The sequence below is a fragment of the Leptonotus elevatus genome, chromosome 6, assembly GCF_054856555.1.
Source record: "Leptonotus elevatus isolate MCC_2025b chromosome 6, RoL_Lele_1.0, whole genome shotgun sequence".
In the NCBI taxonomy this organism is placed as follows: domain Eukaryota; kingdom Metazoa; phylum Chordata; class Actinopteri; order Syngnathiformes; family Syngnathidae; genus Leptonotus; species Leptonotus elevatus.
In genome coordinates this window covers 22260773-22286856 of record NC_141244.1, presented here as the reverse complement: position 1 = coordinate 22286856, position 26084 = coordinate 22260773, and the positions used below count along the sequence as shown (strand labels likewise).

At 40.7% G+C, this 26084-nt stretch overlaps 1 long non-coding RNA gene across 1 annotated transcript in view; it reads left to right on the top strand.

Annotated features, from left to right (window-relative positions):
* Positions 1-26084, top strand: part of LOC147172751 (uncharacterized) — a 259688-nt gene that overhangs the window by 31666 nt on the left and 201938 nt on the right. Inside the window, exon 3 of the long non-coding RNA XR_015095416.1 lies at positions 24045-24094. This is a non-coding gene — a long non-coding RNA (uncharacterized LOC147172751). The remainder of the gene's footprint in view (positions 1-24044; positions 24095-26084) is intronic.

The following is a 26084-nucleotide window of genomic DNA, read 5'->3' as shown; positions in this document are numbered from 1 at the left end:
CTCCTGCTGCTCCTGCTGCGCGTGTACGGGCAATGCAATAAAAGGCGGAGGAGAGATGTGATTTGAATAGATTTCCCAGGAAGCGCCTCCTCAGGGTGGGAGTTGGATGAGTAAGCAGTGTCCCCGAGGAACGAATTAAAACTTTACTTTTGGTCACGGCAAAGCCCCCCACACAGTGCCCCCTCCCCCCACACTTTACCTCCCTCCCTCCTCATAACGCTCGTTGGCTTATCGTCTAAATATACGTGTGTGTGTGTGTGTGTGTGTGCGTGTGTGCGTCCCACCAAGCAAATGAGGCAGACTCCCCCCGCACCCCGAGGTGATGGGGGGTACGCACGTACCTCCCACCGCCAGGCCCGGATGAGTATTCACAGCAGCATGTCCCTGTTCCTGAACCCAGCACTGGAGAGCTTTTCATATCCACACACAATATTTTGCAGCAATTATAATCTAAATTGATGTCCAGGAGTTTTGCACAAAATATTGCAATTTTGTTAGGTTTGTTGACTTAAAATGGTTGATATACTTTTTTTTAAGAAGGGTATGCTAAATATGTGTGCAGAATCTAATTAGGGTTAGGGTTTCAAACCCAAGGTTAGATTTTTTCATTAAACTTTTCAAGTAGGGTTACCAAAATTTTTTCAAATAAAGGTGAAGGTTTCAAGTAGGATTTTTTTTAGGACAGAGGAGAGAGTTTTAAATTAGAGTTGCAAGCTAGAGTTGGGGTTTAAAAGTAGGGCTTTAAGTCAAGGTTCGAGTCTCAAGCAAAAGTTAAGGTTTTACATGAGGGGGTTTCAAGACGGTATTAGCATTTCAAGTTTCAAATTAAGGCTTCAATTCAGAGTTCGCGTATAAATCCAAAGTTAGTCACTCATTAGCAAATCAGGTTCAAATAGAAGTTAAGATTTCAAGTGGTGTTTGGTGTACGGTTTCAGATTGGGTCTTCAATTCAGAAATAGGGTTTAAAAGTAGGATGTCTCATTTGCGACGGATGGGCAGTAACTGATACCAGGTATCGGTTAGCGCTTATTTTAAGGTATCGGGTACTCATTGAGGCTGCCGTTACCAGCCACTGATACTTAAGGTAAAAAAAAAAAAAAAATAAATCTTTTTGTTCACGTTTTTTTTGTCATTATGTTAAATGTTATATCTCAAAATTAGTAGAGGTAGCACTCGGGATCGGTGAGTACACAGAGGGAATACTCATAATAGTGTTGGTCTGGAAAAAAAAAGTTCCTAGTTTCAAGTTAATGTTTCAAATTAGGGGTTCGATCCAGAGTTAAGGTTTAAAAGTAAATGTTTGGTTGCAAATGAGTTAAAAAAAAAAAAAGGGGGACATTTTTTAGTTTTGTTTTAAAGAAAGGGATAAGGTTTTTAGTTAGTGTTCCACATTAGGGTTTCACCCCCCCCCCCCTCCCCCAAAAAATAAATGATAGAAAATCAGTTTCAAGGTAGGGGTTAGAGTTTAAGATAGGGATAATGTTTCAAAGTGGGGATTCAAATTAGGATTTCAAGTCTGGGTTCGTGTCTCAAGCAAAGGTTAAGGTTTGAAATCAGGCTTCCACTTCTCGTGTTATGGTTTCAAATTAGGGTTTTAATCCAGTTAAGGTTTTGAGACAAAATGAGGGTGACAAATAAGCAAATTAGTTTCAGATAAAGGTTTGGTTTCAAATTGGCATTTCAACCTAAAAGTACCGTTTAGAAGTAGGCTTTCAAGTCTGGGTTAGGGTCTCAATTTGACATCTTGCCATTGTTGAAGGGGTCTTGCAGGTCTGGGCTCCTGTCGAGACTTTTTGGCATGCTACGTGTAGAATTCTGAGAAGTTGAATGTATGCAATTTTGGAAAAAGGCTGTTACGTAACAAAACGTAGCGCTCTGGTACTCTTTGGATTCACTAAGGCCTGCAACGCGCATTGTGTCGGATGTGCAGGTGAGGAAAAGGTTTCCATGATGAATTCAAGCAAAGGCATAAAAGCCAGGATGAAAGCGGGGAAAAGAGGAGGAAAAATGGGAAAAGGGAAAATGCGGGATGAACACGGCGGGGGTTCGTCGCCACGAGGGGAGAAACACAGCAGAGGGATAATGGTTTTTCTCCATCCCTTCTCCCCCCCTCCCCGCTCCCTCTCTCTCTTTCCCTGCCACTTGATTCATTATGCTGATATACACACTATTTGCTTCCCGGGCCAGCCCCCACCCTCCCTTGGTCGAGCACACGTACAAATACACACACACATAGAAACACACGGCAAGGTGCCGGTGCGGCTGCCATAAATATCGCAAACGACACAGCCCGGCAGCTGAGCAAGGTCAGCCCGGGCCCGGGATGACAGTGCCGTGGGCGCTGCACCCAGCTCTTATTAGGAATGCGCACGGAAAGCTCATTAGGATGGACCCCTGAGCCCCACTCACCTCCAGCCCCACCCCCCGCTTTCCAAGCTCACACACATACAAACATTTACAAACATTGATCCATTTACTGTTTAACTGCAAAGCTGCCGTCCACGTTTACGCCACTTCCGCTTTATTTACGGCCTTGCGACGCCATTTTGTGTCTTTGAAGAGTTACCGAAAGCCAAAGAAAAAGCACAAGACGTATTTAGTCGGGCTGGGTATCGTTCAGTTCGATTCAAATTTCGATTTTTTTTTTTCTGAATCGAATCACTTCAGTTCAATCTGATATTGATTAATTATGGAAAATCGATTCGATGTCAATTATAATTATTATTATTTTTTAAATCCAGCCCTAGTATTCAGTGTACGCGTACAATGCTTCTTGGCTCATGCCCTGGACATGCCTGAGAGACCCTGTGAGTGTTTGCCCCCCCCCCCCCCCCCCCCCAAACTCCCCATACACACCCGCCATCAGACACACGCTGATACACGCACACATCTATGACCTATTCCTTCATTTCTCTTCTTCAATACATTTTTTATTTAATCATCAAGATACAATCTTGTAGTAGTTGATTCAATCTATCAATTCTATTCCCAACTCCCCTTCTGGGTCACAAACTTTATTGATCCCCGAGGGATTTTGGGGAGAAGTTGAAAAGCACCTTCGCCGCGTGCCACCGTTGCCCCTCTTTGCCACATAGAAAATGCATTGGATACTGATTGTCCCCCATGCCAACCAGCCTCCTCCTTCACTCCTCCCTCCCTGCCCAGCCTTGGGGGTGTGTGAGGTGGTGTCAGTCTGGCAGGCCCCAGGGCCCGTCAGGCGACTAGTGGGCTGTGACGGGCAGCAGCCCCGCGTCCCTCTCCCCGCAGTCTGGCGCCCGCTGAGCCCAGCTTGCCAAAGTGACCTCGCTCAAATTGTGAGTGGGTATTAGGAGCAAAAGAAATAATCAGAATGTGAACTAAAAATCATGCCGCATATAGCCAAAGTACTCCCGGGCCTGCTAAGTGGACAACGTGACGGACTCAAATGTGGTTCGCCCGCAGAGTACAGTCACGATTGGCGAATGCATCATTAATGGTTAGCGCAATGTCGCTGACTCACACTCATGCTAATAAGTAGCACAAATAACTTTGAACTATTTTGGATGTACAGTATTCTCACTGAAAGAAAATAAAAACTCAATTAAATTTTTACCTCTTTCAAGGACAGTGGTTGTTAGCTTATCATATGCCAGAACATATTTCCACCAAATTTTGTAAAAGGTTGCTACATGGATCTAAAAAGCACCCAGCACGTGTGTTTTTTTGGCTTTGGCTGAGGTTCATGTTCAGAGGTGGCAAATCCAGGTCCAGAAAGTAAAAACCCTGCAACAGTTTGGCTTAAGCCTCAGGTGCTAGTTAGCTAGCTCCCTTGTTAGCTCCCATGGTGTTGGTTTACCTGCTAGGGAGCTAGCTAGCTAGCTAGCACCAGGGGCTAAAGCCAAACTGTGACAGGGTTTTTACTTTCTGGACCTGGATTTGCCACCTCTGTTCATATTATACCAAGTTTAATGAAATTAAAGTGACAGTGTGTAATAAGTGACCACTAGATTTAAGTCAAGTCAAGTTTATTTATATAGCCCTTAATCACACAAGTGTCCAGACGGAAGCAAAGTTTCGTTCCTCAAACCAATCTCGTACACACAGAAGCATTTTAAGACTTGCGTGTGTGCAAATCTTTCCACTCTGGAGCCCGGTTTCAAAAGTGATCGGTTTCAAGCTCCAAAACGGCGCTATCGGCCTAAACGGTAAGAAACTTGTGAGGATACATTGAAACTGGCTTTCGTGTGGGGTCTCAAAGGGCTTCACTTGCCCTCAGTTGACAAATATCAATGACATCCCCTAATCGTACCACAAGAGGGCAAGGGGAAAAAAAATATATATATTTTTTTGGGGTAGGCATATTGTTGAAATCAATAGTGGGGTTTTAAATTGAATTATCAGTTTACCACTAGATGGCGATAAAGAAGACACACTTTTACTTTAACATGCCAATTTTTATTTATTTTTTGTTATCTTTTGTGTGTCGGTCAACCTTGAATTTATTTGGATTCAATCAATCCAATCATTCCAATCAATCAATCAATCTTTATTCATATAGAACCTTTCATACATTTAAATCCAACTCAAGGTAATGAACAATTAAAACATCCATAGTACAATAAAAAGAAACCTCACACCCCTACCCCCAACATCCCCATGAAATGAAAAAAAAAATACAAAAGGCAGAAAAACACTTTTTTTCAAGGATTAAACTGTCTCTTGTTAATAACAAGCATCCGTCAAGAAAATAGAAGCATTTTAACTTGTGGAACAAAAGTTGATGCAGCTCAAATTCTGAACTGCCTTCTCACAGGCACTTTTTCAAAAATAGTGCTTTAATTTAACACTTGATTAGTGGGGTGACATTTCAGATACATTTTTTATTTTTATTTGTATTAAAATAAGTACATTTGACATGTTCCCTTTAATGATACATTTTCTGTGCATGGTTGTATGACAAAAAGTACGGCAGTCGTCTCTTTTTGGAAATTCCTCTCCATCCTTAAGGAGTTCTGAGGCAAAGGAAGAGAGTCGTAAGACTAAAAATAATAATTAATGTGTCAGGAAAGAGCCCAGGTGTGCACTACACAATTTCCCCACCGCCGCCGCCATCTCGAGTGGCAAAAACATAACACCGCCCGTATACCCCAAACCCAAGCCCCCCCCCCCCCCCTCCCACTTTGCTGCATCCCTGAGAGGGTGATGCAGCGAGGTGACAACATTGAGGAGGAGAGCTGGCACTTTTGCGTTTCCGCTTTTTCCCGCAAGTTCTCCCGACTTCACATCCAGTTCAAGTACTCTTCACGCCCAAAGTGCGTGCGTATCCCTCGCAAGCCCCTATCTCCTCCCCCTCGCCGCTACCCCGCCCCCCTACCTCAGCCCCGCGGAGATGCGTCGGGGTCAGGGAATATGGGGAGAGGAACAGAGGGAGGCCGCACTCGACGACTTGAAAGGAATTCTAATGAGGCGGCGGCACAGTCGCTCGCTCTCGCTGCTGCTGCTGCCTATTCCCACGACAACAGGCCCCAAACAAATAGCTGCATTTGAAGTCCCCTCGTTTTCTGGCTTTGAAAATGTTGCCTGTGTGGATGCGCGCTCGTGTTGTTGTTGTTTTGTTGACTGTTGGTGTACGTGTTTGCCTACCTTCCTCTGGAAAAAAAAAAACGTCCCAGGACGGCTGATTGGCTTTAATGTCTATACTCTGAAAGGATGTAATTATTGTACGCTATGACCAGATTTTATTTAGTATTATTTAAAAAAAAAAAAGTTAGTAATGACCACAGTCCAGTCCTTATGAACAACATATGGAGAAGCTTGATGATTGGAGAAGATGCTTATTTAACGCCATAAGTAGAAATTGTTTCAATGTTTGCTGATGACTATCACATCTGTTCAACCCCCCCCCCCTCCCTCTTTATAAACGCTCCAATCTTTGTAGTTGTGGAAACACCATTTTACTTCAAAACGTCTGTAGTATCTCCAGCATTAGCACAATTTCTGTCAAGTTTACTCCATTTTTTTCAAAGAGGAATGCCTCACCGTGATGACATTTACAAATATAAGCATTGTATTTTCCTCCAAAACTTCAAAAGTCTCACTTTAGCATTGGTAGGAATTTAGGTAATTCGTTAAATTTTTTTGGGGTCTCAAATTATGGCCTTGCCTCAATTCAATGAATTGACAAACTGAATCTTTGTAGTCACGGAACTAGCATTTTCTCCTTAACTTTGTTTATTTATTTTATTTATTATTATTATTATTTTTTAAATAAAGGTCTGTTCATCATTACCAGGATTTAATTTCAATTTATTATTTAATTATTTAATTATTTAATTATTTAATTATTTAATTTAATTATTTTACTATTTAACTATTTTACTATTTTACTATTTTATTATTTTACTATTGTATTTCTAATAGGAATGACTTGCCTCAAGTAGACAAAGTGCAATTTCTGGAGAAAATGCGTGGGAATGCTGAATGCTACAAAACTAAACAATAAATAAGGTACATATGGATAAAGACTGATATTAAACTAAATAAGCATCATTCACAGTGTAAATGTAAAAGTAGTGGCGCCGCTTCCCTAATAAAATGTTGATCTATTGTATTCATCATTACTTATTATAATATCCAAATGATTATTAAATACTATTCTTGGCCACTATTTGAGGAAATATGGTATATAAAGTCACTTGAGTCAATTGACATGCGGCACACATTGGGGAGTGACTAACCTGGCCATATTTGGACAAGGGTCACTTTAAAGGAAAATAAGTGGCCGATTAAGAATGAGACCAGTGCATTAATATTCATATCCACGACCCGCCCAGCGAATCCCACCCTCTTCAGCCCCTTCTGTGCATGTGCATGCTTTTTGACAACCTCGGGATGCGTGTACGACAGACCCCCCCCTGAACCCAAATGTCTTTTATTAGTCAGTCCGCGGCGGCGGCCGCATATGCCCCCCCGTTCGGATGGCAGGCGGTGGCGGATGAGCTCGTCAAGGCCTCCCCTAGTTGCGGCGTGTAAACAGTAAATAATAAACAAGTGCGCTAATGCATTATTGAGGGAATCACTTTCAGCAAGTGGGACAGCATGAAAAGTCAAACTCATTTTCAAACTCATTATGGTTGGTGACGTGGCTCGCTTTCATATTGCAACCTTTTTTAACTTGAAAGGCACACGATGTCTTTTCTCACATGTTCCAAAATGTGTGGAGAAACAGTCGCAAAAAATGCTGTCCTGGGCTATCAAGACTTTTCTTAGAACGTATGTATTCAATTTTAAACAATGTCATTAAAAGTGCATGAATTAGGATACATCTGCCACATTGGGGGGATTTTTCCCAAGAAAGTATGAATTTTAATATACAGGGCTTTTTTTGTTACCAAAAATGCCAATAAAACTATTTTTTGCTGTTAAATAAGTTTACTCAAAATAAAAATAAAAATAAAAAGAGCAAATAAAAGGACACAAATGTGTATCGCCATTCAATTGACAGTCCCCAGCATTTTTGCATACCATAAACCAGTTAACAGCAAGCACGTCTTAAGTATTCTTTCTGTGCTGCCTGATATGATTTTTTTTTTTCCCGCCCAGTGGTTGGTGACCCCTGGTTTAGATTCTGTAACCGATAGAGGTTCTTGAAGTGTGATTGTTGGAAAACCTAGGGATTGAAAATGAAATTGTTGAATCACTTCAAAGCATCCTGGCTACCGTCAAAGTTCTTACCTAACATAGTTATGTTGAAAATTCTATTGAAATTCAATCAAAGCGCAAATATCCTTGCAATCGCTTTTATTAAAACCCCCCATTCACTCCCAGCCATTTTCACTGAAGCCAACCCCCTTCGCTCCCAGCTGGTTTACTGGATTTTGACTGATTTTGCAAGGCCCACAGAATATTGTGTTCTATTGCTATAAAAGTGTCTTCTTTCATTTCTATCGGTTTCTATTTTGCAGCACTTAGCATTAGAATATAGCTAAGTTTAATCATTATTCACAAATTTGTTTAAAACACTGGAGGAAAGAGTTTTTTTGCAACATGGCCCTGGTTGATCTCTTATACTCTGCTTCCACCTTCTGGCCGTTTTTTTTGTAATAACTACCATTGCTTCAAGCATTCTCTTAGTTCAGAGGCTGCATCAAAGCCTTCTGTATGCTCTTGCATAAAAACGTATAAATACGTCTTTGGGAGCATGGTAATATTTAGAAAAGAACGTATTGATATGATTTGGGGGAGAAAATTAGTTAATACTGGAATGCTATTCTGAGTTGACTCCATGCAATGCAGATGTGAAGCCGTTTTCTATTCTGAACATTCACATATTGAGAAGACGCCGCATTGCATACCAAATCAAAACCACAAAGAAAAAAAAATCTAATGTGTTATTGCTGTGAAGCCGGTGGACTTAATGCAATACAGATGAGAAGCAGTTGTCTGTATTCCATACACACAATTGCATTGGGAAGATTACCCATTCTATTCCAAATCAAAATGTGAAGACGAAATTTTCCGATTTGTTATTCTTATGACATCGGTGAGATTCATGCAACACAGATGTGAAGCAGTTGCATACACATGGATGTGTTGGCAACATGGCACATTGTATTCCAAATGAAAACATGAAGACAAATCAATCATGTGTGATGGACTCCATGCAACACAGACGTGAAGCATCTCTCTGTTCCACACACACACACATTTATTAGCAATAAAACTGTTCTGTAGTCCATACAACCAAAGTAATGTCAACATTGTACATTGTATTCCAAATGAAAACACTTGGACACATTGTTTGGATTTGTTATTCCTGTAAAGTTGAAACGCTTCTCGATTCCATGCACAAATATTAGGCTGTTCATGAAATGGCCATGTTTGCACACTTTCAAACAACTGCTTGACATCTTTTTTGCATGGCCAAGATCATTGACCTACGATTCCTTATGCTTTTCCTTTATTTTTTATTTTTATTTTAATGACACCCTTTCGTTTTCATTTCTAAAGAGTTCTCCACGTTCTTAAAAAAATAAATAAAATGATCGCATGCCGTTTCCCTTCTTGTCCCGCGCTACCATCAGACGTGTGTATAAAATTAGCCGCTAGCACGTAGCCTGTTACCGCGCAAACATAAAACAGCGGCAGCCCCGACCTGCTGCCGAGCGTGTAAACGGAATATCTTCCTCCAGTGGCTTATTGAGCAGCATAATTACGTCGCACATATTGAATTCCGCTAATGCGCCAAAGGTAGCTCTTATTTAATACGGCAAAGTCCCCGGAGTGCGCTCGGGGAGGGTGATTTGGAGCACACGCCTCCTCGCTTTGCAGCTGCGCGCCTTAGAAATATGTCACTTGTGAATGTGGCCAAAGCTTACCTGCGACCCGAGTCGTAATTCTGTGATGGTCCCCCGAACCAAATGTGATTATTTGGCCTTCAGCGTGCTATATATTCACACGGCGACTCCATTTCCAGGCATAAAGCATTCTGGCTTTTTGAGGGAAATTGATAAGAGATGCCAACGCTCCTCCGTTTCGCTGGGAGGCTTTCCGAAAATCTGTTCAGCTCCCGCGGACGTTACTTGCTGTCTAATAGATCCTCAACATTTACCGATAACAATGCACACTTTATTATCTGCCCGAGTTTCTGGTTGCATCTGGTGAAATTTATGAAGTAGTGTCCGAACGTGATACCTCACTTTATGTCTGAACATGCTGACAACCTGTTAGATGATGATATGAGATTGAAAATAACAGCACGGTTGCGTCACGTCAGAATCCGACCTCGTTACAATGCGAATCCAAGTCCGATACGAATCTGATATCTGCAAATTGTGAACTTAAATAGATCGGTGGTTCTCAAAATTTGGTGCCCTATTTCAGTTGTCTTTAACTTTAGTGCTGTCACAATAGGATATTCTTAGAATCGATGAATCTATCCATTATTCAATCGATTAATCGACTAATCTGATTCATTTTAAATTTTGCATTCAAGTGTATAAAATAATTCAATAATTCAAGTATTATAAAAGCATTTTTGTGTTTTTCGTACTTCGTATTCGTATGGTGATTTAAAAACTAGCTTCGGTCCTCGTTTTCCAAAGTAAAAACAGATGTTTGCAAATGTCTTATTTCGATTGAACACAGAAGATAATCAGTCTTCATTTTTGAAGGACTACAGAAATTGGTGAACAATTACTGTTGATATGCTGAAATCACAGGATTTGGACAATTGTAAAAAAAAAAAAAAAAAAATGGCTCCAACTGATTTCTCGATTTATTAGAATAGTTGTCGATTAATATGATAATCGATTACCTGTCGATTAATTTTGACAGCTCTATTGACCTTTTTAGTTCAGTACGTTTGTCAAGTCTTTACATTTAGGTACCATTTTTGTCTAACTTGTGTGAACTATAATTTGAAAAAAATGTGTTTTATTTCCCCAGTATTTGTGCACATTGTTCATTTTCACACTTGCTACAATGTTGCATGGCTGCCTCGTTTTTGATGACTACCGTATTATAACGTTAATCATGGCGATGGTGGCACTTGGAGAGAGCAAGTTGATTCATTAATATCCATCCTTTCATTAATTTGTACTGCTTTATCCTCAATTATTAATACTTAAGCAATAATTATCCACAGTGTGTGAGGAGATGCCAACTTGAATGAATCCCTTTTATAATTGTTCCGGAAAAAAATAACCCAAATATTTTTGCGGTAGTTATTGAACAAAGAAATTAGTTGGCAATGAAGATGATTTATTTTTCAAATCCGTCATTCGTGGATACTAAAAATGACACAATAAACCACATTGCTCTATTTTCTTAGGAAACCTTTTCAAGCAATGTGACAAATTTCTATCGATGGAAATGAGTGTAGGCATTGGAATACACTTGTGTATCTAAAAAAAGATAAACAATAACATAAACACTCTCAAGTAATTATTTGTAATTGTTTATTATAAATATGGCCCCAAAACAACAGCACATTGGTATTATTTGATACCTTCTCTTACTTGAAAAAAGGGCTGCTTTAAAATACAAATGTTTGGAGACAGTTGTCATTTGGACTCTTTTGGGACAAAGTCTTGATTGGTTGTGGCTTGTACAAATCATTGACTGAAATGAGAAGAGATTAAAGGGCGGCTATGTCTAATTTTCATGAAGGAACAATCACCATGTTTAGCCGGAGGGCTTGTTCTGTATATCATATGATGTGCCTCTGGAGGGTAATACTGACCTGCACCTGAAGATGGCAGCCAAAACCTAGTTAGTCGGGGAATCTGCTGCCCCCCCCCCACCACCCCCCACCCACTCCTCTCCTCTTCAAACCATATTCCTCCATAGGTCAAATGTGTTTTTGTATTTATTGTAGGATCAAGCTTCAAGCTGCCTCTGTGTTTGTTTCACTTAAGCACAGAAGCCAACATCGAAAAATGTACATTTAAGGCACGTCATGTTTAACCAGGATGCATTTTCAATCTGTTGTGTGTGAGCAAGCAAAGATGGATGACCTCCAAAAACGGACTCTAATTGTTGGACAATGTTTCTTTTTTCTTTTTCTTTTTCTTTTGGATTGATAGTGTGGAGCAGCTGAGACGCAAACGCCTAAAAATGTGTTAAAGTTCTGCAAATATTAGTGAACAAATGATAAATCACAGTTTGGGATTCAATATATTTGTAAAAAGTCACTTTTTCTGAACTGTTTGAAGACGAGAACCCAAAAAAATAGACTTTAATTACTGTTGTTGGTGTTTTTAAAATGATCATTTTTCTACCCTCCATAATCACTAATGTTTAATAATTATTATCAAAATTATGTTACGTGGGGTTAATTAAAGGAACAATCAGTCAATCTGGAAGCGAGCTGAATTTTTTTTTTTGAGTACTTGTGTTGTATTTCAGAGTACCTGCAACTTCTTTACACATTGAGCCACTTACAACAGTAAGAAAATCATGTTTTGTCTACAATTAATGTGATAACTTCATTATTTTTCATGAACAATTAATACCTTTCAAAACAAATGCCATCACCTGAGCCGTGATTGGTCGCCCGACTCGCCACCATCCGTTTTCCGAGTAGATCGCAGAGAGAGAAAAAAAATCCACTTTTAACGCACTCCAATCTAAAGCTGTTAAAATTAATTGATTCATTAACAAGCATTCGATTATCAAATTAATCAACAACTATTTTAGTAATCTAGTAATCATTTGGAGCCATTTTTTTATGACAAATTGTCCAAATCCTCTGATTTCAGCATATCAACAGTAATTGTTCACTGATTTCTGTCAGACATTTACAAAGATCTGTTTTTACTTTGGAAAACAATGACTGAACTGGTAACATAGTACAACATCAATCCCCCTTGTTTTTCTTACAATTAGGGATAGACCGATTATCGGCACCGATATTTGGCATTTTGACAAATATCAACATCGGCCATTTTGAAGAATGATACAACCGATAATAGATTCATTTTAAAAAGTGTTCAGGGAAGAAAAAAATAATTAATTAATTGTTTACACTTTCCTACATTACAGACCCTGAACTCTCTGCACCTTCTGTTTAAAAATAAATAAATAATTAAAACTATTAAGTACAACTGTAATACTTCAGATATTTTTACTGTAGAAAATCATAGAGAGCTATTTCCTTTAGTTTTTATTTAACTTCTGAAGACATGCTACTGCCCCTGGGAGATCCCTGAACTTTTTGTTAGATTTGTAAAACAAAGATAGTTTTTTTCCCCCATAAAACTCCTACATTTTGCTAACCCTAAAAGTTGTTCAATAAACATATGCTTAAAAATTAAGAGCTGGAGTTTGCATTTTTTTTCAAATTTTGATGCCAATAATTTTCCTGAAAAAATTTACATCGGCTCCAAATATCGGTTATCGGTATCCTTGACTAATAATTGTATTGGAATCGGCCCTAAAAAAACATATCTGTCTATCTCTAATGCGAATATAAAGTACAAAATAACCACCAATCACTGGTTAATAAACAGTGATCAGGGAAAAAATGCTTTTGTAACACACTTTAATTTAAAATTTAAATGGATCCGATTAATAGATAGATTAATCGATTCTAAAAATATTGGATATGAGAGCACTACTCCACTCCACAGGATCATCTTTGAGGGGGGGTGTGGGGGGGGGCGCTTACATTTTTGCAGATATGTTTGCGCACCGCTTTAGTGCCTCACATTATAAACAAGATTTTAAGAATCTTTGCATGTGTACGCCCCACTTCAAACAAAGGAGGTGGGAGGAAACAATGGGAGGTTTGGCTAGACGAGGAGTGGGAGGGGGTCAGGGGTGAGAGGGGAAAAAGGGGGCGGGGGGGGAGCCACCCTAACAGATGAGTGTTGGCGAGAGAGACGGAGAGGTCATACAGGGTGGCGATCTGGCGTTCTTTATCCGTGCGGGGAGTCTGGGTCATGTCTGCGCCGTCACGCTCCAGCGCACCATTATTGACTGCTCAAATTGATAGCCCAACAATGAGTACGGGCAGCGTGCGCATGTGTTGGGGTAGGTGTGTCAAGAAGAGGCAGGGATGCACAAAGTGTTGGTATTTTGGCGCTGAGGACACAATAGGGTGGGCAGGCAAAAGAGTGAGATGGAGGGAGGGGGGTGGGGGGGGGCGGAGTAAGGCTGGGGGTCCGAAGCCATGCAAGTATAACAGAATCGTTGCTCTCCAATATTCTTTTTATGCGCTGACACCTGTTGTCTCCATCCGGGTCAATCTAAAGCTGACGTTGGATCGTAGCCAAACATCGAAAGTCAAAAACAGAGGAACAGAATATTGTATTCTCTTGCTATAAAAAAATGGAAGAGTCTCTTCTTTTGTATATTTCCATCAAGTTTGTTCATTACTCACAAATCTGTTTAAAATTGTGGGGAAAACAGCTTTGTTTCAACATGGCCCTGGTTGATCTCTTGTACTCTGATGCCACCTGCTGGCCGTTTCTGTAACAACTACCATTACTTTAAGCGTTCTCTTCAGTTCAGATGCTGCATCAAAGCCTTCTGTATGCTATAGCATAAAAAAAAAACGTTTTGGGACAGTGGTAATATTTAAAATAGAACGTATTTATGCTTTTTTTTTGAGAGGGGATGAGTTGATAAAGTGTGTAATAAACCAATCCGACAAGAATTCAGCAGGTATTTGAGTGAGTAAATCATCCAACTTACTGCCGACTATAGCACAGCGAACTAGAGTCCCCTGTCCTAAGATGGCCGACCATTGGTTATGTTGCCGACTTCGCCTTATGACATCTCGTGTTATGTATATCTATGAGTTCGACAGACGCTTTTTTTCTTTTCTGAAGAAAATGTTCTTTCTTGAATTTAGAACCTTGTTCTTCTTGGTTCCTCTGTAATACTCAAATTTAAAATAAAAATGAATAAACAACAATGTTGTCAATGTGCGTCAGTTACGGTAATTCACCTTTTATATGGTATACATTGTCAAACATATGCGCATTGTGTTCCCTGCGTCATAACAAGACTTCCCACCACTACCCCCCCGCCCCCTCCTCCCCCATTTCAGGCGCACGTCTTCTGTTCTAGCCTCCTTTCATCTGCCCACGTGCCTTATTCGCCATCTTTTTACTGGCGGCTCGACAAGAAGAGAGCAATTAATATCAGTCATGCTAATTCGTCAGATAATGATCAAATGCCGCCTCTTTCTCTGTCTGTCTGTCTGTCTGTCTCTCTCTCTCTCTCTCTCTCTCTTTGTCTGTCTGTCTCTTTCTTTGACTATCTATCTATCTATCTCTTTTTGTCTCTCTCTCTTTCTGTTTGTCTGTTTCTCTCTCTCTCTCTCTCTCTCTCTCTCTCTCTCTCTCTCTCTCTCTCTCTCTCTCTCTCTCTCTCTCTCTCTCTCTCTCTCTCTCTCTCTCTCTCTCTCTCTATCGCTCCATTCCATCCATCCATGCATCCGAGCATTGTGTCAGAGTTTACTCATATTGAGGATTCCCGGAAAGATTGAATAAATTAAATTAGCCCGCGGTACCAGTTGGGCGACTCGACATGAATTTGGTTGGACGTGTGTCATAATAGGATGCACAAAAAAGTCCCAGGGTCAAACTTAAAAAGGAAGCTGGCTAATATGATTTGATTGAGAGTATTCCAAGTTCTTGCACTTGAACAAACTCCGACGAGGGAATCTTGTCAAATGAGCCCCAAGCCAACGCAGGTGTTCTAAACAAAATGTGGTACAAAGTTTGATCATTTTGATGATTCGCTTGAAAAACGGGCCCGTTCATTGCTTCTCTGCAGCTTTAATTATTATTATTGTTGTCATCATTATTATTATTTCACAGCCTGTTTAAAGATGTAACGCGGCCCACAAAGCAGCGCTTTTAATGACCAATTAACAGGAGCTCCTCGGAGCGCCGTGGCCTCGTGGAGGATTTGCTAGAGTAAACAGGGCTGCGGCGGCGGTATCGGGGTTGGGCGGGGGGGGGGTTTGGGTTATCTTGTTACACGCATACAGTATAAACGTCCATGCGTACACACACACAGACCAGCGAAAGTAAGCTTATTAGAGGAGCAGCGCTGTTTACCAAAACCTTGAGAGTTGGTCAAAAAAAGCGTGATGGAAACTCTGACGAAACGGCGTGGAAGAGCGAGTAAATGAGCGGAGGCCGCATCATTAGCATTGCTCAATAATGTAGCTGGGGGGTAGGACAGCAGCACTCAAGGCCACGGGGCTTTCCGAGAGGCTAATTTGGATCTCGTCTTGTTTACGCGCCCCCACCCTGAAGACCGACGACGAGCTCCCCGAACGAAACAAACGAGTGGAGGCTCCTGACGAAGTCATCCGTGAGTGATCGAGCGTACGACAAAACATGTTTGTGAGCAAGTCGCGGTCCTATCTTCTCGCCAAAAACGGTCCCATTTTGGAAAAAAAAATAATGCACTGTAATTAGTAGAAACATTTTTGGGATACTAGAAAACGTGCCACAAGTGCCATTTTCCCATTTTCCCATAACAATTTGATACAGATAAGAAAATCACTCTTTGGTTGAGATTCATAGAGTGATAATCGATATGAACCAAAATCTACATATCAGAAGAAAAGGCGGCGACATTTGGGTTTCCATCCACTCATTTTTAATAAAATTTTCAAGAAATGCAAAAATAACACGGAATGGAAACGCAAGAAATTAAAAAAAAAAGCCCAAAATTTGCAAAAAAGTTTTTACGCTTAGAGGGGGTAGATTTGGAAGCGTATTGAAAAAAATAAACATTTAATTTTTGGCTACGGAAACAAGTTTTGCAAATATCCGCTGACAAGACCGGATACACGTCACACGTTTTGACAGGATATTACGTCACACGTACGTTTGTAGTCATAAAGCAATGTCGGACGATAAAGTAAGGCATGCTTGGGGGGGGCGACGAAATTGGAATTAATTAAAGAAGCGAATATGAACGCGATTTTAGAAAACAGCAAAGAAACGCTACGGTTTATCAAGAATTACAAAAGAAAACTCATACGACGTCATCACACGATGCAGTCGCTTCCTGGTCTTCTTCTTTTAAATTCCTGGTGGATCACATATCTATGGTGTATACCGCCACCTACAGCGGAGGAGTTCCCTCTCAATATTCGCAAAAGAACAGATGGAAACCGGCATCTCCGTTTTGCGCATTTTTACAAAATTCGCTTTTTTGGGGGGGATGGAAACGACAATACATTCTTAACTGGATGTGTTATCTTTTAGCTTTGGTCCGCAACGTTACGTATTGGCTTCGATGACATAAAATAATTTATGGCTAACCTTTTTCGGTTCTGCAGTACAGTAAACAAATCCGTACCACTTTGTACCATCGTTCCTATAGCTCTTTAGCGTTTTGCTAATTGCTACACCGGCGTTGTTTTGTGTGCATATGCAAACCTGCGTTTACATTCTCGTCGCACTCAATCAGCACTCTGCAATACACATATACACACACCGACAGCATATTATCTTTCCGTCGAGGTATTCGGTTGGGGGGGGGGATCAGACAACCCCGGTTAATAAGACGTGTGCGTTGATTGTATTTGTTTTCCATTTGTCTCTCGTCTTTTGAAGACGCCCGGCGGTAATTACGCCGCTAAGTGAAAGTGAAACGGGTGAGTCGCGGGCCGAGCGTCGTACGAACAACAGATCGAGGATGACAAGAGGCTCAGTGGAACAATGCAGAGAAATGGTAATCCCCCACCGCCGCCGCCTTCACTACCCATCCATTAGGAATATCCCATTGTAATAGCAAGACAAAACCAGAATAGGAAGGGAATCATACATACGCGCCTGACTCATGCCAGCGTATTTAGCATAATGAAAGCATGACTTTTGCTGCTGATTCGCCGGTGTGTGTGTGTGTGTGTAAGTATTGTAAAACAAATGGAGGAAAGCTTAAAAGCTCCTTGGGAGGTTGTTAATGGAGTGAGGGAAAGACGAAGCACAGAAAATGCCAGGAAATATTTAACGTCACATGATCGTCAATTATATTTTGATTACTAAATGAGTAGTAGTGTATAGTGCAAGCGCCAACGTTTGTTCCATGATGTTGGTCCAGATGCTAACAATTTAGCTAACGCTAATGTGTAGCTTTGCTTTTCCCTGCGCCAAATCTAATTGAACCTTAACTCAGCCCACTTTACTTACTTTAAGGTACCGTATACTGTCGTTTGAAAGAGTCATCATAGTTTCCAAACTGTTAAACATCAGCATTATGAGCTGTTTGGCGGCAAAGTGAAACGACCCGGCCTTCCGGTGTTGCAATCGGGACGAAAATGCAATGAATGATTAACAATTAAACTCATTGACTAGCAAAAAAGAAGGCCAACCAACGGAGCTAATGTGCGATTATGTAAACACAGCTGGACCATGTTGCCGCCGTGCGTTTAATTAATTATCAAAGCGGTCAATGTTTTGCTGCCCAAGACGGAGCCATTAATGGCACCGTACGATAGCTTTTGATGAATGACCACTTAATTAATGAACATGTAGAGGGGACACATGGGTATACATGCTTGTATACTGAAAAGGAGTTCAATGTTATTGACGGTTCAGTATTTGCTATGGTAATTAGCAGGAAAAAGACAGACGTAGCGTGAGATATCAAATATGACACTTATGTAGACTGAAGGAGCAATGAAAAAAGATCTGTCTGCAGTGCCCGGGACCCAAGATATGCCCCCCAAAGAATCAAGACACTCGGGGAAACAAGATTGACCACAAGACAAGACAACAAAAAACTGGACTCCCAACAAACCAAGATACAAAGATTCCCAAGAGAACCAAGACAAGAAGAACCAATAAGAGAAGAACCGAAAAACTAGGACACCAAGAAGTTAGAACCAAGACAAGAAGACACCCAAGGACAAATATTCAACCAGGACGACCAAGAGATCCGTGAAACCAAGAGTACCATGGACAGTTCCTTTGGTTTCTTGGTAAACCAAGTCACTAAGAAACCAAAACTCAAGACAACCAAGGATAAAGACACTCAAGAGAAGCAATTAAAGTCACCCAGTAGACAAAAAATAAATAAATAACAACAAACCGAGATAAGTGAACAAAGACACGGCAGGTTAGACGCAACCTGCACCTGAAGCCCCCCCGTTCACTTCCTGGTTCTCCACCCATTGCCAGCCACTCACTCCACCAGAAAACTCCTAAATTTGGGAAATAGAACAATCAACAACCCAACATAAAACATCTGCAAACATCATCCCAGTTGGTCATAAGGACGGATAAAGCAGTTCTATTCTAGCTCAACTTTATATTTTTTCTTCTTCTTCTCGGGAGTATTCTGCAGTGTCTGTTTTTATTTGTATACTTAATAAAGCAGGGCTTCCTTGATTCCTAACATATGGACAGAGAATGGAGGCAGCTTGCAAATAAGGAGAAAGACCCTTTATCTCCGTCTCTCTCTTCCTGGTCATGCTAATTGCTCCCAAGGTCAGCATATTGGAATCCCCCAACCGTCAACCCCCAACACTGCCTGGCCTCCTGGCTTTGAATGGCATGTTTTGATCAGGCCTAATTTGATTGGTGGATGCCGTCTGCTGGGGTGGATAGGGATGGCGCTTTACAGCCCACTGCTTTTGATGTGTGTGTGTGTGTGTGTGTGTGATGCGTGTGCGCAAATGTGTGTGTGTGTGTGTCAGGGCGATGCATGTCAGGTTATGAAGTGTCGGCGGAGGAGAGTGTTACACGTCAGCGGGGAAGTGTTTTTTGAGCCGTGTCAGGAGTGTGTGTGTATAGCAGTGGGGGTGGGGGTGGGGGGAGTGTACGTGTTTGAAAGCGTGCTTGTTGTCATGAGTTTGTGTGCGCGGGTGTCACGGAGAGTTTTGATGCGTTTTTAAAATCGAACGCACGGCCTGACGTTTGAGGCCTGATGCGATCGGACGTGGCTGGAAATGCGACTTTGCAGATTGTTGTTGTCATCCTCATATCCATGAATGAACAACAAAAAAGTAGCAGATTTTCAAATGAAAATACTCTTCTTTTATCAAAACTATTGATATGTTTGGGTCTTGCTGTATGGGCATGATAATCTGTTAAAAATATAATAATATATATATATGTAAATAACTGATCATTTAGATTGGAAGACAGAAAAATATTGCTTCCAAATATTCGATTTTTATTTTTGCCCTTAAAAACATGTCAAATGGATCCACCCCCCAAAAAAAAAAAAAATTATTGTGACGTAAGTTACACTTCTGCTTATAATAAGAATTCTCATTATTAGCATTATTATCATCATCATTTGCTAAACATTGTGAGATGCCCTGTGATATCGTTGTGAATGATACATAAACCTAACTGACGTGATTCTATGAATATCTATGAAATTAATCAATGAAAAACACCTCTAAAAAGGGCACAAACCAAACTGCGGGTAGGTCCGAGCTCAACTGACTGCCGTTTAAGTTGATTCAGCTTGTCATTCCCTCGGTTTATGATTATACTCATTTTTGATTGGATATTCCAGCCCGTTGCAAGGAGAATTATTGGTTACGTTGTGACGCAAATAAAACGGTCTTTCGCATCAATTGTCCCATAAAATGTCTAAAAGTAGGCAAAGCTGTCATTAGCAATTGAGCTTGACGTGATAAATTATGCATCTTTATTTCAAGTATTTACATCTCAATGGGGAGGATGCAGCAGCATGACTGATTTCTTTCTCAACAATTATTTTAACATCTTTTAGGATGTCCAAAATAGAACGTGGACTGTCAAATTGAGGATGCAGCAATTTTACTTACTTCCATAATGATTTGAATTTGTTTGTCTGTTTTTTTTTTTCTCACCAACTGACGCTGTCCTGTTGACGACTGTTCTTTTATAAGTGATCACTTTGAAATTGCGCCTCACTCAAATGACTTAAAAGTGACATATTATACTTTTTTTTCCCCCTTCCGCAATTAAAACTGCTCTCAGGTGTTTCTGACATATTTCGGGCAGAAAACACAAAAGGATAAAGAATTCCATCAAACTGGAAATTCACTTGTAGCAATGGTTGAAATCACTCTGGATTTTGGAGGGCAGTTCTGACTGATGCAAATAAGTTATAACCGCTGTCTTTCTTTTGCCATAACACAATGGTGATGCTGTAGATCGTTTTTTTTTCCCGCCCCACCGTAGAGCCAGCAATTCATCACCAAGATGCCGAATTACACTTGTTAATTAGTGAAGCAGCTACGGAGCTGCTATGTGGCGCATACAGCAGACAAATTGCCAAACACAAATACTCTCCATCAAAAATATTTGCATTTCATACATACTGTAATTTATTGAAAAATTTATTGCAAATATTTAAAAAAATAAAATAATCCATTAATTGAAAAAGAAAATTTAGACCAATTTTGTATTCTATTTGTCAATTTTTTGTTGTTAAATTTTCGGGGTTTTTTTTTCTTTAAATGTCACACAGACAATAAATTATGCGGTGTTTATTGGAAAAACGCACGTCATCTAATGCTAATCCACGCTAACTCTGCAGCTCTGCTTATCTTTTGGCTTGAACACGATCATGCTTCCATTTAGTCGCTTGAAAAATGGCGGCTCTTCACCCAGCCTACTACATTACACTTGATCTGCCGAGTTATGCAAATGAGCCAGATTGTGACATCACAACTGGCCAATATTCACAAGGGCTTGCTCAGGGACACATTTTTCCCTAAATAGGCAAGATCTACTTGGTGGTTTAGGGTTCGAGTTCCCACCTCATAGGTGGTCAAGCACTTATTTGTGTACAGTACATATCAAACTGACCTTTGTCCAAAATATTCCTCCTTTACAAAGGTAAAAAAAATAAATAAAATCCTCTCCACGTATCAGGTCTAGCTAACAAGAACAGCCCCCTCGGGTGTCCTAGCCACCGTCCTGTCCCCCCTCTGCCCCCACCGGAGAGAAAGTGAACTATGTACAGTAGGAAGTCGGCTGGACGAGTTTGCGGCGTCTTGACAACGCCGCTGATCCGGCCCCCCTTATGAGTGAGATTGATAGGGCCTGTGATCAGGGACGCAGCGCTCGCTCCCACCGTCGCCGGCGAGATGGATCACATCACACCCGGCGTGTCCTCCGCTTCCAGGATAAATGAACAGGGGGGGAATCTATCACTCCCCGAGAGGGAGGTAGTCGGGGGGGGGGTTGTCAGAGGACGACTTTTCTGACGATGAAAGTAGCAAGGTAGAAAAGTCGAGGATGGCGAGGTAAAATAAGATGGAGGAACTGGCGACTACGTCCCCCCCTCACAGGTTAGGTGTTAGGATGGGGGGGCTTTTCTCATGTCGGGCTGTCAGCCTGCCATTTGTCACGGTGAGTGATCGGATGCGCTGCCGAAGCCATCACTCAACAGCTCTGCGGTTCGTGTGTGTGTGTTCACACAAAAAACATGTTTGGACAACAAGCTGTATTTGCGCACATACGGCAATGGACTGTATGTCGTCCCTTTAAATGGGAAGATGGCGGGCCTCAGTTAGTTGCCTGGCCACCTAAGACACTTCTGTGTTTTTTATGATGCCATCACCATAAAACAGGAAATGAAATTTACAGCGACATAGAAAATGACATAATTCATAATTCATGACTTTTTTTTTTTATGAAGTCAGTAAACTCTTCTCTCAAATAGACCCTTACACAAATTAAATCCGTTTATAGACGCTATTGTTCTCACGTGGATAGATAATTAAGTTTTGAGCCCATTTGAGTATGATTGCGAACCAAAACAGCAGCACTGAAGCAGCCTCAGTGGGGTTAATTGTTGGAGTATACAGCGCACACAACACTTGTCACTTGACGACACCGAGCGATTGTGGTTGCCAGAGTAGTCTTTTAAATAAGGGGAACAATTTTGAAGGAAAAAAAACAAAATCTGTTGAATTAGATTCTTATGATGATGAAAACTAAAATTGGCATGCTGATTACAAAATTGCAGTCATTTTAATTATCCTATTCTCCACATAAGCACAATTCTACTGAATAGCTGTAGTAAGACTTTATTAGGATTGGACTCATCTACATAATCGACCCTTAACCCTTGACAAGTGCAGTTCCAAATTGATCAGTACTATCAATATCTTCAATTGCAAAGCGAGCATAACCACCGGCATACGTTGTTCTGTTTCGTTTTATGTTATGTTATTTTAGTTTTCAAAGCTTGTAACGTTTTCATTTAGTCTATTTACTTACACACGCATTTAGTTTACATTTTTGAAGAAAAGAAAACGAGGATCCTATAACTCAATAACGCGAAACTGAGATCAGTTTTGGATTCCGCAGCGCAAAATGAGAGTCGAAATGAGCTGCCAGACTTAAATCAACCAAAATTGTGCTTCCCGGTGTAATTGTTAAGATGAGTGATTCTAAAAAGATGGATTAATGGCAGCCATAGAACACAAGATGAGAGCGGCTGGCTTGTTGAAGAGAAGAACTTCTGCTCATTACGACTACATTCAATGTAATGATGAATCGTACTGTATATTTACTCTTTCGTTTTTATGCTGTTCTGTCTTTATGTGGATCCTGCCCAGGGTGCAGTTTGGGGACCGATCTGTGTTGACTACCAAGAATCTTTAGTCGTTCAACCAATATCATCTTAAACGCAAATATTTTTTTTATGTAGTCTCACTGTATGTAAAACGAGTCCTTTAAAGTTTCAACTACAGAAAAAAAAAGAGTAATTCTCTATAGGTAGTATTCGCATGACGTCATGTGCCCCACATTGTGTGCCGCTCACGGGTCCATGGAATGTCAAATGGGATCGGACAAAGAAGTGTCCAGAATTGCAAAGATAAATCGAAAGGATTTTCAACTGACAAAGTCTACCAAAGTGTGTTCTGACCGTTTTGATTAAGGTAGGGGTCATTGTAAAATGGTAAAAAATGCTTTCGCCATAATGCGATTTTTGTGAGCCGCTAGCTCTGACTAAAAATAGATCTGGTGGTCAAGATGTTCAATTTTGAGATCATCTCCAAATACTCTCCCTTAAGGTCTCTTTTTTTAATTTTATTTTCACAGGAACATACTCCCACAATTAGAAGACCACCGTACAAAAATAAATAAATAAATAAAAATAAAAACAATAAATAAAAAAAAAATAAAAATAAAAAAATAAAAAAAACACCATACAGTGTTATATTTGCCATTTTCCATCCCACTTTCCAGTGGTCACAATCAGTGCCTCTGACCTCGAGACTCCCAATGTGTGCTGCTCATTTGGCTCGTCTCCAGATCTTGACTTGGTCACGGCTGACTGGCAAATGGCACCTTATTGCATTAGGCCACGGCTTATTAAGCCAACGCTCTTAAAATGCGCTTTGCTTAACTGGGCGACAGCTTCTCAATGAGCTCGTCTTGCGAGACACGTCCGAGATAATTGCTGAGCCGAGATGCTTTGACTGGGGGTTGTTTTTTTTTTTTTTTGGACTTAGTTGACACGTGTCACCGACGCCGTCCCCGCGCCAGTGAGCAGCAGCAGCACTGCGTGTTGTTATTGATGTGATTTCTGCATATTTCCAAGCTAATGTGTCCTTCTTCCTCTCTCACCACCAGACTTGTTGTTCCTCTCCGCGAAGAAGAGTGACAGCTTCAACGACTGATTGGTGAGTCCTTCACTTCCTCGGCCTCCTCTAGTAATCCCAACATGGCTCTCAACATGGCTCTGAAGTGCCCCCCCCCCCACCTCCCTCCACCACAATCCCTTCTCACGACGTGATTGCCCGACTTCAAAATAGCAGCGGCGGCGGCGGCGGCAATTTGCTGCGGCGAGCCAACAAAGGAATGTTGTAACAATTAATCACGGGGCGAGCGCTGAAGACGGCGATAATTACGTTCATTAAGTGGCGAGCGCCGAGGACAATTAACCGGCGTCGGCGAGGGTTGTCGCCGCGGATGCCGTAATAAGTCACCCTGCTCCGTTTGACACGGTCTAATGACTGGAGAGCGTGTGATACCACGTATGTATGGTCACGTGCTTGATGAGCCGTTTAAAGCCTTGTCTTTAATATCTTTCATTTCCTCGGCAGACTTAATTTCCCCAAGACGTTTATCTAATCAATGGAGTGACATAACATTTGGATTTGATTATTTATAAGGGCATTTTCCATCCAGTTAACGCCAAACCGTAAACAATAAACCATAAGCATTGTTTATGGTTTGGTGTAACAACTAAATACAATACAAAGGGATGGCATTTCTTTGTCTTTTTCTAGCACTATATACAGAAATATGGAAGAATATTATAGGGGCCTCTTTGACAGACAACGACTTACATGTATTAAGTCATTCACTCCCAGCCATTTTCACTGAAGCAACCCCCGTTGCTCCCGCTGTTTCACTGGATTTTGACTTATTTTTTGCAAGGTTCACAGAATATTTTGTTCTATTGCTATAGAAACATGAAGAAAGATGAGTCTCTTCTTTCTTTAGGAATAATAGGAAAAATACACTTATATCTGTTTCCATTTTGCAGCAATTAGCATTAGAATATAGCTAAGTTTCATCATTATTCACAAACCTGAAAACACTGTCAAAAAGAGCTTATTGCAAGATGGCCCTGGCTGATCTCTTATACTCTGCTTCCACCTGCTGCTTTGTAATAACTACCATTTCTTTAAGCGACCTCTTTATGTCAGAAGCTGTATCAAACCCTCCTGCATCGTCTAGCATTAAAAAAAAAAAAACATTAAAAAAAAAAGTCTAAATATGTTTTTAGGAGTGAAGGACAAAGTATTAAAAATGTATTTATAAGTTTTTGGGTTTCAATGAGTTAAAAAAATAAGATTATAATAATCTATAATGAATTTATAGATTATGATATATATATATATATATATATATATATATAGTTAAAAAAAACTAAAACTTAAAAGTGATTGAGGCCAGTAGTTTAGGATTTTTTTTTTTGGGGTGGGGGGGGGGGGGGTGATTTTGGGATGGTCCACAGCCCTGCATCCGAATAGATCCACACCTGCACTCAGCAATAAGTTTCCCCATTTTTCTCTTGCTTTTCATATTATTGAATGTTGACCATCAATTAAAAAAAAAAAATACAAATCATGTAAAACATTTTTGCTGCCACGTCATGGCCAGAGACACTCCCTGTAGGGGCGGGGTTATGTTAACAAGCCCCACTGTTACATCACAGTCTAACAAGATTCGGAACAACTCGCTCACTTACACATGTTCTGAAATAGGCAGAAAAATTATTTGCTTGGTTGTTTAATTTCACACTTGATGTCTCCAGAGACCCAACTATATGTATACAAACCATTTAAAAGTTACATTTACATATGTGCCTAAACACATCACCTGTGAATTTAATAGCAGATTTATGACAGCATATCAAGCAGATTTAATGATTTCCTGTGGGGAAAACTGGGTAAGTAAACGAAGCGTCAGTGTGTTCTTTACACAACAGACAGAAACTTCCAGTCACTCACAAAAAGCAAAGCTTGTCGGTACAAAAGTGGAAATACCATTGCTCTAATTAAGCGGATTGGCTGTGCTCGTCCTGCCAATCAAACGGCGCCGCCGTTTTCTGCGCCGTAACGCGAATCGACTTTACCGGCACCACCGGCGTGTGGTTGGACA